Here is a 9897-nt window from a genome sequence, read left to right on the forward strand (position 1 = left end):
ATCAGGAATCAGCAACCTTTGGCATGTCAGCTGCTCTGAAACTACAATTCTCAGCATACAGACTTAGGCCTCCTGCACACGACCGTATGGCTTTTTCAGTGCTTTGCGGTCCGTTTTTCACGGATCCGTTGTTCCGTTTTTTTATTCCGTTGTGTTTCAGTTTCTGTTTCATTTTTCCATTCCGTTTTGTAATAGAAATATTTGTAGTAGAAATTTGCTTGCATCAGACTTTGTGTAAGGAAAGGTAAATTTCTCAACCGCAGTCAAAGGTGTTATCATGTTGAGTCCTGCTGAGCATCTGCCCCTCCTCCACAGTCTGCCCCTCCTCCACAGTCTGCCCCTCCTCCACAGTCTGCCCCTCCTCCACAGTCTGCTCACCTTTATTTAGTCACAAAAAGGTCTAACAATAGAAAAGTGGTCGGCCCGTCACCCGACCACTTACTTAATGAACTTGGATACAGTAAGTGATGACACAGGAAGATGAGAAACCACCATCATGTAGAATAACATAGCCAGCTAACAATAATCTCCCATTACCACTGGAGTGAACTTTATCCAGCCTTGCTCAGTGATCAATGCCAGATAAAGTTACTATGATCCTCATGCATGTTTATTTACAGTACAGCGTCATTATCTCCAGCGGCTGATCAGGCGCACTAGAGACAACAAACGCATGTTCCTTTCATATATTGTACTCTTAACAAATGCATCCACGTCAAGCCAATAAATCCACGTCTTGCGCGGGGGCCCTAGCCGGCGTCCATACATCAGCCAAGAAAACATGGACCATTCGCCGACGGAGACCTCTGTGCCCGGCAGCTGTGTCTCCACATACACAGGAAGATATCCACTCCAATGGTTTACCCTGACACTGGGAGACATGATGACAATACACAATATATTAAATACACATCCTAATAAAATTTCAACAACAGTTTTTCCGTATGGCATATACAGTATACAGTAATTACATAGAAAAATTGGGCTGGGCATAACATTTTCAATAGATGGTTCCGCAAAAAACAGGATACGGAAGACATACTGATGCATTTCCGTATGTGTTCTGTTTTTTTTTGCCGACCCATTGACTTGAATGGAGCCACGGAAAGTGATTTGTGGGCAATAATAGGACATGTTCTATCTTTCAACAGAACGGAAAAACGGAAATGGAATGCATACGGAGTACATTCCGTTTTTTTTGCGGAACCATTGAAATGAATGGTTCCGTATACGGACCATATACGGAACGCAAAAAACGGTCGTGTGAAAGAGGCCTTACTTGGATGTTCTTGTAACCAGTGGTGTAGGGATCGCCATAGCAACCATAGCAGTGGCTATGAGGCCCTACGCCACTGGGGGCCCGTCCGGGCCGCCTTCTGTTGATTTAAAAAAAAATAATTTTTATTTACACACTACACACAGGCAGCCAGGCCCGAGCCGCGGACCGCCCGCCCACTACACTAGTGTAGTGGGCGCCGGGCGCGGGCAGTCCGCGGCTCGGGCTTGGCTGGGGAGAAGGAGTCAGGACTGGAGCAGGGCGCACGCAGGGCCGGCCGACACAGAGGCTGGGGAGGCTCCAGCCAGGCCACTGAGTAACTCAGAAGATCCAATCATATTCTAACCCCCAGGCGTTCCCATGGTGATGGGGACGCTTGCCTGGGGGTTCGAATATACCATCGGATCTGAGTTTTCACGAGCGTGAAAACTCAAATCCGATGGTATATTCTAAACCCCAGGCGTTCCCATGGTGACAGGGACGCTTGCCTGGGGGTTAGAATATACAGGGCCATGCCGCTCACAGGAGAACATTTATAAAGTAATCAGTAACTTTAACTTTAATCATTGACATTGCTGATCTCTTTACTTGGATTGGATTTGGATTTGGAGTGAGTGAGCGCCGTCCGCCCGCACTGCCTGCTGTTACCGTTACCGGAGCTAAGACAGAGTAAGGTATCCAAATCCAATCCAAGTAAAGAGATCAGCAATGTCAATGATTAAAGTTAAAGTTACTGATTAATTTATAAATGTGCTCCTGTGAGCGTCGGGGAGGGGGATCTGTGGATGTTACTGTTTAGGGGAGGGGGATCTGTGGATGGCACTGTTTAGGGGAGGGGGATCTGTGGATGGCACTATTTAGGGGATGGAGATCTGTGGATGGAACTGTTTAGGGGAGGAGGGTCTGTGGATGGCACTATTTAGGGGAGGGAGATCTGTGGATGGCACTGTTTAGGGGAGGGGGATCTGTGGATGGCACTGTTTAGGGGAGGGGGATCTGTGGATGGCACTGTTTAGGGGAGGGGGATCTGTTGATGGCACTGTTTAGGGGAGGGGGATCTGTGGATGGCACTGTTTAGGGGAAGGGGATCTGTGGATGGCACTGTTTAGGGGAGGGGGATCTGTGGATGGCACTGTTTAGGGGAGGGGGATCTGTGGATGGCACTGTTTAGGGAGGGGGATCTGTGGATGGCACTGTTTACGGGAGGGGGATCTGTGGATGGCACGGGGGGGGGGGGCATAAAATTATTTTTGCTATGGGGCCCATGCATTTCTAGCTACGCCCCTGCTTGTAACCTTCATAGAAGTGAAAGGAGGATTCTGGGAGTTGTAGTTTCAGAACAGCTGTAAGTTGCTGATCCCTGATCTAAATCAAGTGTTCCATGGCTATTTCTGCAAGCTATCTTACATATAAAGCTGCTCATCAATCAATAATTACAGAACTACCAGGAAATTATTTGGTGGAGATTTTTATTTATTTTTGTGGAATTTTTATATGACTGATTTTCTGATCTGCAGGCATTTAATGCTATGATTCTTTTTTATCAGCAGTCTGAGCTGAGCTCCTTCTCCATTGTGTGGGTGCATACAGATAAATGGGTAGGCTGGTTCTGGAATGTCAAGGCACATTATTGGTAAGTACAGGGATGGGTGGTGGCAGATGCTACATCTGCTGCTCCGTATATTTACCACTGATATGCTCGCTCAGCTATTACCTCACACTGCAGGATTGTGCAGCTGACACTCTCAAAATGAGGTGTGGGCCTTCAGAACCAAATGTGGCCCTGATTTACATACAATGAATTCTTGTGCTACCCAGGAAAATGTTATTATAGGAACAGACCCATAAACAACCCACAGTGAAGAAGATATAGTACTACATACCAGGCATTTGAACAAATAGCCAACCATGTAATACAGGGACAGGCTAGGTCCACCACAGTATGGGATGTGTAAGTTATTAAATAATCTTTCCCAGGGTCTGCAAAATGTGCCCAAATGGCATCTGTTAGATTTGTACCTATGACACTGGCTGACCGGTTACATGTGCGCTTGGCAGCAAAAGGCATCTGTGTAGGTCCCATGTTCATATGTGTCAGCATTGCTGAGAAAAATGATGTTTAAATATATGCAAATGAGCCTCTAGGAGCAACGGGGGCGTTGCCGTTACACCTAGAAGCTGTTTTCTCTACAACTGCCGTGCCCTCTCCACTTTGATTCACAGGACCAGGCGTGGTGACGTTTTCACTGCTTGGTCCTGGGAAGAGTGTGCAGCAGTTGAAGAGAGAGCTATGGACCCCTTTGATCGCTTTTTTTTACATTTTTGCCTTGTAATTATTTTGACATTTCCAGTTGGTCTGTGTTTCTTCTACAAGTTTTATTGATTCTGCAGACTGTTCTTTCTCCTTCTCATTGAAATCCATCAGACATAATAGTAACCACGTACGTTTAACCCCTTCAGATGCCATGGTCAATTTCACTCCCGGGGCCTCAATGGCTCCCCTGCGCTAAGATCATGGGAGCTGTTGGTTTGCTATGGCAGCCTCAGGCTCTCTGAAAGATCTGAGGCCTTCAACAACAATGGCAGAGCTTCATAGGCTGCAATGTTAAATCACTGTAGTCTATGGGAGAAGCAACCAGACGATTAAATGTCCCCTAGGGGGGGGGGGGGGGGACAAAAAAAAGATTAAAAGTTTTTAAAAATATATAAAAAAACAAGAACCTTTACCTATATTTAAAATAAACAATAAAAATCTAAGGCAACACCTGTACTATTAAATAACCCGTATGGTGGATGCCGTAACAAAAAAATAAATAAAAAAAATGGCCAATTTTTCTTTTCTTCAACCCCCATAAAATGAATAAAAAGTGATAAAAAAAAATAATCCACACTCCATAATAAATGTTCTCCCCGTGTTTGTGTGGGTTTCCTCTGGGTTCTCCGGTTTCCTCCCACACTCCAAAGACATACTGATAGGGACCTTAGTGTCACCGCCAGTTCTGTAAGAAGGTCTGTTAGATGTTCTTCTCTACCTGCATGAGGTTCTTTGTTTTGGTTTCACTTTGTCATCTCCTTTCCTTCTCCCAGCTGTCACCTATTTACACTAATTGTCTCCCTTTATATTCCCTCCCATACTGCCTGACTTTGCGGTTTATACTTCTTCTTGGAATGTGTTCACTGCTGGAGGCTGCTTCTGCTGATTCCTCAGATAAGTCTGTTTCCTTGCTGGCTTGATTCTAGGTGACCCTGACTCTGTCCGTATTAAGTGCAGGGAGCCGGTGGTCGTGTCCCCTCACTATTATAGGGTTTTCAGGGGTCACATAGTATTAGGTACATGGGCATGCAATCGTCTACCATAAAGACCTTTGCATGGGCATAGCAGTCAGGGAGAGCTCTAGGGGTTTTATAGGGCTCACCCATATGCTCCTTAGTTTGGGATCAAGCCAGTCGGATGTTTTTTTTTTTTAATTAAGTAATTTTTTATTAGCAGTTTTTAATATTACAAACGTAAGGCCCCAACCCCCACATACCCTCCCCCCACAAACCATCAATGTGATGCCCTCCATCTTCCATAGCTACAACATCCGGTTACATCAGTACAATCGCATAAAAATTACACAGGCACAAGCCCCATCCCTACAACAATCCCACAAAGTCTTGAAAGACAGTTTGTGATCTTATAATCGACGTTGGACTATACATCTGTCATCGGCCATAACCTCCCTACATTACATATCGTAAAAGCATTCCATGTCTTCAGTAAGAAATCGCCAATCACCGAGCCAAATACGTACAGTGATCGATAAAGCCCTCACACTAATCCCAGACGGTATCTCTGAAGTTCCCTGGATGCCAACCCAGGGGCATCAACCCAAGGAGTCCAGAGCTTTTCAAATTTGGCCATGGCACCCCTCTTTCTATAGACCCCTCGTTCCAAGTTAAGTAACCAATTAATCTTAGCTACAAATTCGGTTTTACTAGGACTACCCTCATCCAGCCAATGTTGAGCAATCAGCTTACGAGCCATATACAACATTCTGGCCACTGCTATTTTCCTGGGCTCAGTGATTGTCAAGTCCTCCACATACCCCAATACACAGACAAATGGCGTCACATCCAGCGTAACTTCATACAGAGAGTTAATGAGATGCAGCACTGCGCGCCAAAAACCCTCCAGGGCCGAGCACGACCACAGCATGTGCAGCATACCTGCATCCTCCCCGCATCGCGGGCATTTGGAGTCCAACCGAAGTCCAATATTAAACAGGAACTGAGGAGTTCTATAAACCCTATGAATTAGATACAGCCTATGGGCCTCGCTGAGAGAGAGCTGCGGAATCCTCTCCAATATCTCCTGCCACTGGGTTTCCTCTAACGGCCCCATCTCCGCTTCCCATTTTGTCCTACTATTTATCGGGTGGTCTTGCAAAAATAGATCCAACAAGGCCTGATAAAGCAAGGAGATAACTCCAGAGGAGGAATCCCTCTTCTCTATAAACGCCAGTCGGATGTTCCAGCTTTCTGCAACACCACCCGTGACACTTAGATTGTGAGCCCCACTAAGGACAGTTGGATGCTAATGTCTTTAAAGCGCTGCAGAATATAGCAGTAATATATAAGTGCATAAAATAAATAAATAATAGAAAAAATATCAGTGATAAAGTGTCTTTACGGAGTTTACTGTTTCCAACTCCAGTCCATGCCTTCCGGAGTGCTGTCAATTCAGGTGAGCGCAGCCAAACAACATTTGGACTTTGTTTAACACTCCATATTAATATCAATAAAAACTACATATCACCCTGCAAAAAATTAACTCACACAGCTCCGCAGATATAACTATAAAAAAGTTATAGGAGTCAGAATATGGAGATGCAAAGAAAAAATAATCAGTTTTTATTTTTAAAGGCCATGTACACCTTTGGGGCATTTTTTTTAATTGTATTGTGCTCATTGTGAACTAAATATATATTTTTTTTTATTGGCCTTTATTAAAAATATTGAACCACTGTCTTTGCACAGTCTCTAGTAGCAGGATCAGAATTTTCACTCTGTTCTGTCAGGCATCTTGGCTGATGGGATCCTTATCTCTGACCTTATAAACACTCATTATAGCTCAATTCTTATCTTAGGCCTCGTTCACATCACCGTTTCTCCTTTCCGTTCTCTGGCTCTGTTGAGGAGCAGGAGAACGGAAAGGGCGGATTCTGAAGATAACTGAGCGTAACGTAGCCTAAAGACCCCAAAGACTATAATGGGGTCCGTTCGGTGTCCACTCAGAACATGATTTTACCCCATTATAGTCTATGGGGTCTTCAGGCTCCGTTACGCTCAGTTAGTTCTCAGTTATTTGCAGAATCCGTCCATTCTGTTCTCCTGCTCCTCAACGGAGCCGGAGAACGGAAAGGAGAAACGGTGATGTGAACGAGGCCTTCCTGAAAATAAAGTGGCTTAAATAAGGGTTTTATTACCTTTTAGTAATTTATAAGGCTTATTAAAGAGCACTATTCAGACAGCTAGAAAAACAATTTAGGCCTCTTTCACACTTGCGTTGTCCGGATCCGGCGTGTACTCCACTTGCCGGCATTACACGCCGGATCCGGAAAAACGCAAGTGTACTGAAAGCATTTGAAGACGGATCCGTCTTCAAAATATTTTTAGTGTTACTATGGCAGCCAGGACGCTATCCTGGTTGCCATAGTAGGAGCGGGGAGCGGGGGAGCGGTATACTTACAGTCCGCGCGGCTCCCGGGGCGCTCCAGAGTGACGTCAGAGCGCCCCATGCGCATGGATGACGTGCCATGCGATCACTTGATCCATGCGCTTGGGGCGCCCTGACGTCACTCTGGAGCGCCCCGGGAGCCGCACGGACTGTAAGTATGCTGCTCCCTCGCTCCCCGCTACACTTTACCATGGCTGCCAGGACTTTAGCGTCCTGGCAGACATGGTAACCATTCAGAAAAAGCTAAACGTCGGATCCGGCAATGCGCCGAAATGACGTTAAGCTTAAGGCCTGATCCGGATCAATGCCTTTCAATGGGCATTAATTCCGGATCCGGCCTTGTGGCAAGTCTTCAGGATTTTTGGCCGGAGCAAAAAGCGCAGCATGCTGCGGTATTTTCTCCGGCCAAAAAACTTTCCGTTCCGGAACTGAAGACATCCTGATGCATCCTGAACGGATTTCTCTCCATTCAGAATGCATTAGGATAAAACTGATCAGGATTCTTCCGGCATAGAGCCCCGACGACGGAACTCTATGCCGGAAGAAAAGAACGCAGGTGTGAAAGAGCCCTAAGCCTTTGTGACAGAACGGCTCAATATTTGTATAAAGACCACTTGAAAAAATGATTTTTAGATTGCCCCCAGTGTACATAGCTTATAAGTATTGAAACACAAGAAAAACTACACAAATGTGGTATCACTGTAATCGTACTGACCCAGAGAATGAAGTTAACAGGTTCGTTTAAGGAATGTCGCAAAAATGAAACCCATAAAACAGAATTGTTTTTTTTCCAATTTCACACCATTTGGAATTTGCTCCGATACTCTTGTCAGGGGGGCTGCCTGGGTCGAATTCGGGGTATATCCGGGTTCCACAACCCCTTTAAGGCTCAATGAAATCCACCAAGAGACACCTGTTTGTTGACAGTTTCCATGTCACGACAGATTACATTCTGCACTACAGTACACACACAGTAGAAATCTCATGAAAAATAAATGCTCAGAAGCCAGTGTTGACTCTTCAACCTACAAACATCTCCTCTGCGTCCTATGATTATGAAATCAGATTCCAGGAACGGATCACGAGCATTCCACCAACTGAAGATCTTATCCAGATGTAGGACTCATATGCAGCACTGAAAAAGAAACTCCTGATGACGGAGCCTTTTCTGGCCTCATCGTGTTATTAGATAATGTACTGACCTTGATAGATTGTTGTTCTCTGCTTCATTCCTGGTGTTTTTGGTAAATGTTCCACTATTTACATTGTAAATAACAGGATGGGGTTGAGAGGGATGAGTCAACAGTGTTGTAGAGAATCTCAGGATACGATTTTTAGTGACCACTGACACGTGGCTGTTTTTTTTTGCCACAATTCTTTATTGATGCATTATCTTTGACTGTGCCAATCTGAACATGATTGGTAAATGCAGCTTGTACCAACCTTTACATAAGGTATTTCCACCTAGTGCACATCGCTTGGTAAAAATGGGCTTCCTCACCTGGTATCTTCCCCACCAGCTTTGGTGTTCATTCTCATGAAGATGTGCATCAGATCCTTAGGAACTGCTTCATAAACTAACAAGCACATGTGTGGAGGTCCCCTATAATTTTTTATAAAATGCGTTAATAGAAGATACATATAATTCTAATGGAACAATGTTCTATGGTGCACAAATAATAACGCTATACAGTTCCCTACTTGTGCCGAAGCAGATGCCATTATGTAATAATGTTGTATGGCTGAGCAGCTGCATATAAGCCTAACATCATCATATGCGGTGTAAAAAGTATTTTAAACCACCGATGATCTATGTGCCACTAATGTGTGGTGGCACTGTTTTCTGGGGACACACTGTATGAACCAAACTTTGGTGGGAAGTGTATGACTCAGTTTGAGTGACATAATTAATCTGTGTTTATTCAGTAGGTACACTGGGTGACAATGAGTTTGCATGACTATAGAGGCTGGGGATGAACTGCAAAGGCGAGGAAGCTAAGGAAGATCATCATGGTGGTCTGGGACAGACAGAGAAGAAAAATAAAAAGAGATAGAAGACATCACTGGATGTACAGTAAATGTTTATTTTGCATCTGATCAGTACTGGATTCACTGTACAGCTGGTGGCAAAATGATAGCACCATGGTACCTTTTTTGGAAACGACTCTACGCCTATCCTTACAATTGTTTAGCCATATCTCCCTCTACTACAAATGGTACTAAATATGCACATGGAGGTGTAGGTATGTATTGCTATATAATTATATTAATAAACAACTCATTTTAGGCTGGGAGGACGCAAGTTTGGAAAATTTCCGCAGTAAGCTGTACACCTCATATGCTAATCTTTGTTAGTCTGCACTCTCTGGCCAGATACCTGTGGTCCTTCATTTATTTAAAAAAATAAAATAAAATTTAAAAATAGGGGGGGGGGGCTAAAACTTCAGCATGATCAGACACAGTAGACATTCAGTACATGCTGGGAGTTGTAGTTTTCACAAAATATTGTAAGCCCTGTCGAGATGGGGTTGGAGGTTTGGGTGGGTTAACTGCATGCTCCTGATGGTTTATACCGCTCTCCATTCTTTAAAGGTTGGGAGGAATTCTGCAGTAGTATACAGAAACAACATAACTGTGCTAGGCAGTGATCCGTTGGACTTACAAATTAATAGATTTGCAGTTCTACCAGTCACGGCTTGAACATATTTGGGCCATGGCTTAGCCGCACAAGCCCCAGCACCTGGGGGGCACTTTCAGAATGTGGCAGAGGTCTGGATGTGACACCTACCCTCAGGTGAGGTGTTTACAAGGGGCATCATTGACACTTCCACTCCAGAGAGAGAAAGCAAGATGGCGATTTATCCATAGTAGTGTAATTCTCCTATAGTCATTGCTGAACTTT

General features: G+C 44.5%; 1 long non-coding RNA gene across 1 annotated transcript; it reads left to right on the top strand.

The window, feature by feature from the left end:
* Positions 1-1904: 1904 nt before the first annotated feature.
* On the top strand, positions 1905-9305 carry LOC122926816. Its single transcript, XR_006387721.1, has 3 exons — positions 1905-1950; positions 2824-2909; positions 8922-9305. It is a non-coding gene; the product is annotated as an uncharacterized LOC122926816 (long non-coding RNA).
* The last annotated feature ends 592 nt before the right edge of the window (positions 9306-9897 follow it).

This window comes from Bufo gargarizans, chromosome 2, assembly GCF_014858855.1.
Source record: "Bufo gargarizans isolate SCDJY-AF-19 chromosome 2, ASM1485885v1, whole genome shotgun sequence".
Lineage (NCBI taxonomy): Eukaryota > Metazoa > Chordata > Amphibia > Anura > Bufonidae > Bufo > Bufo gargarizans.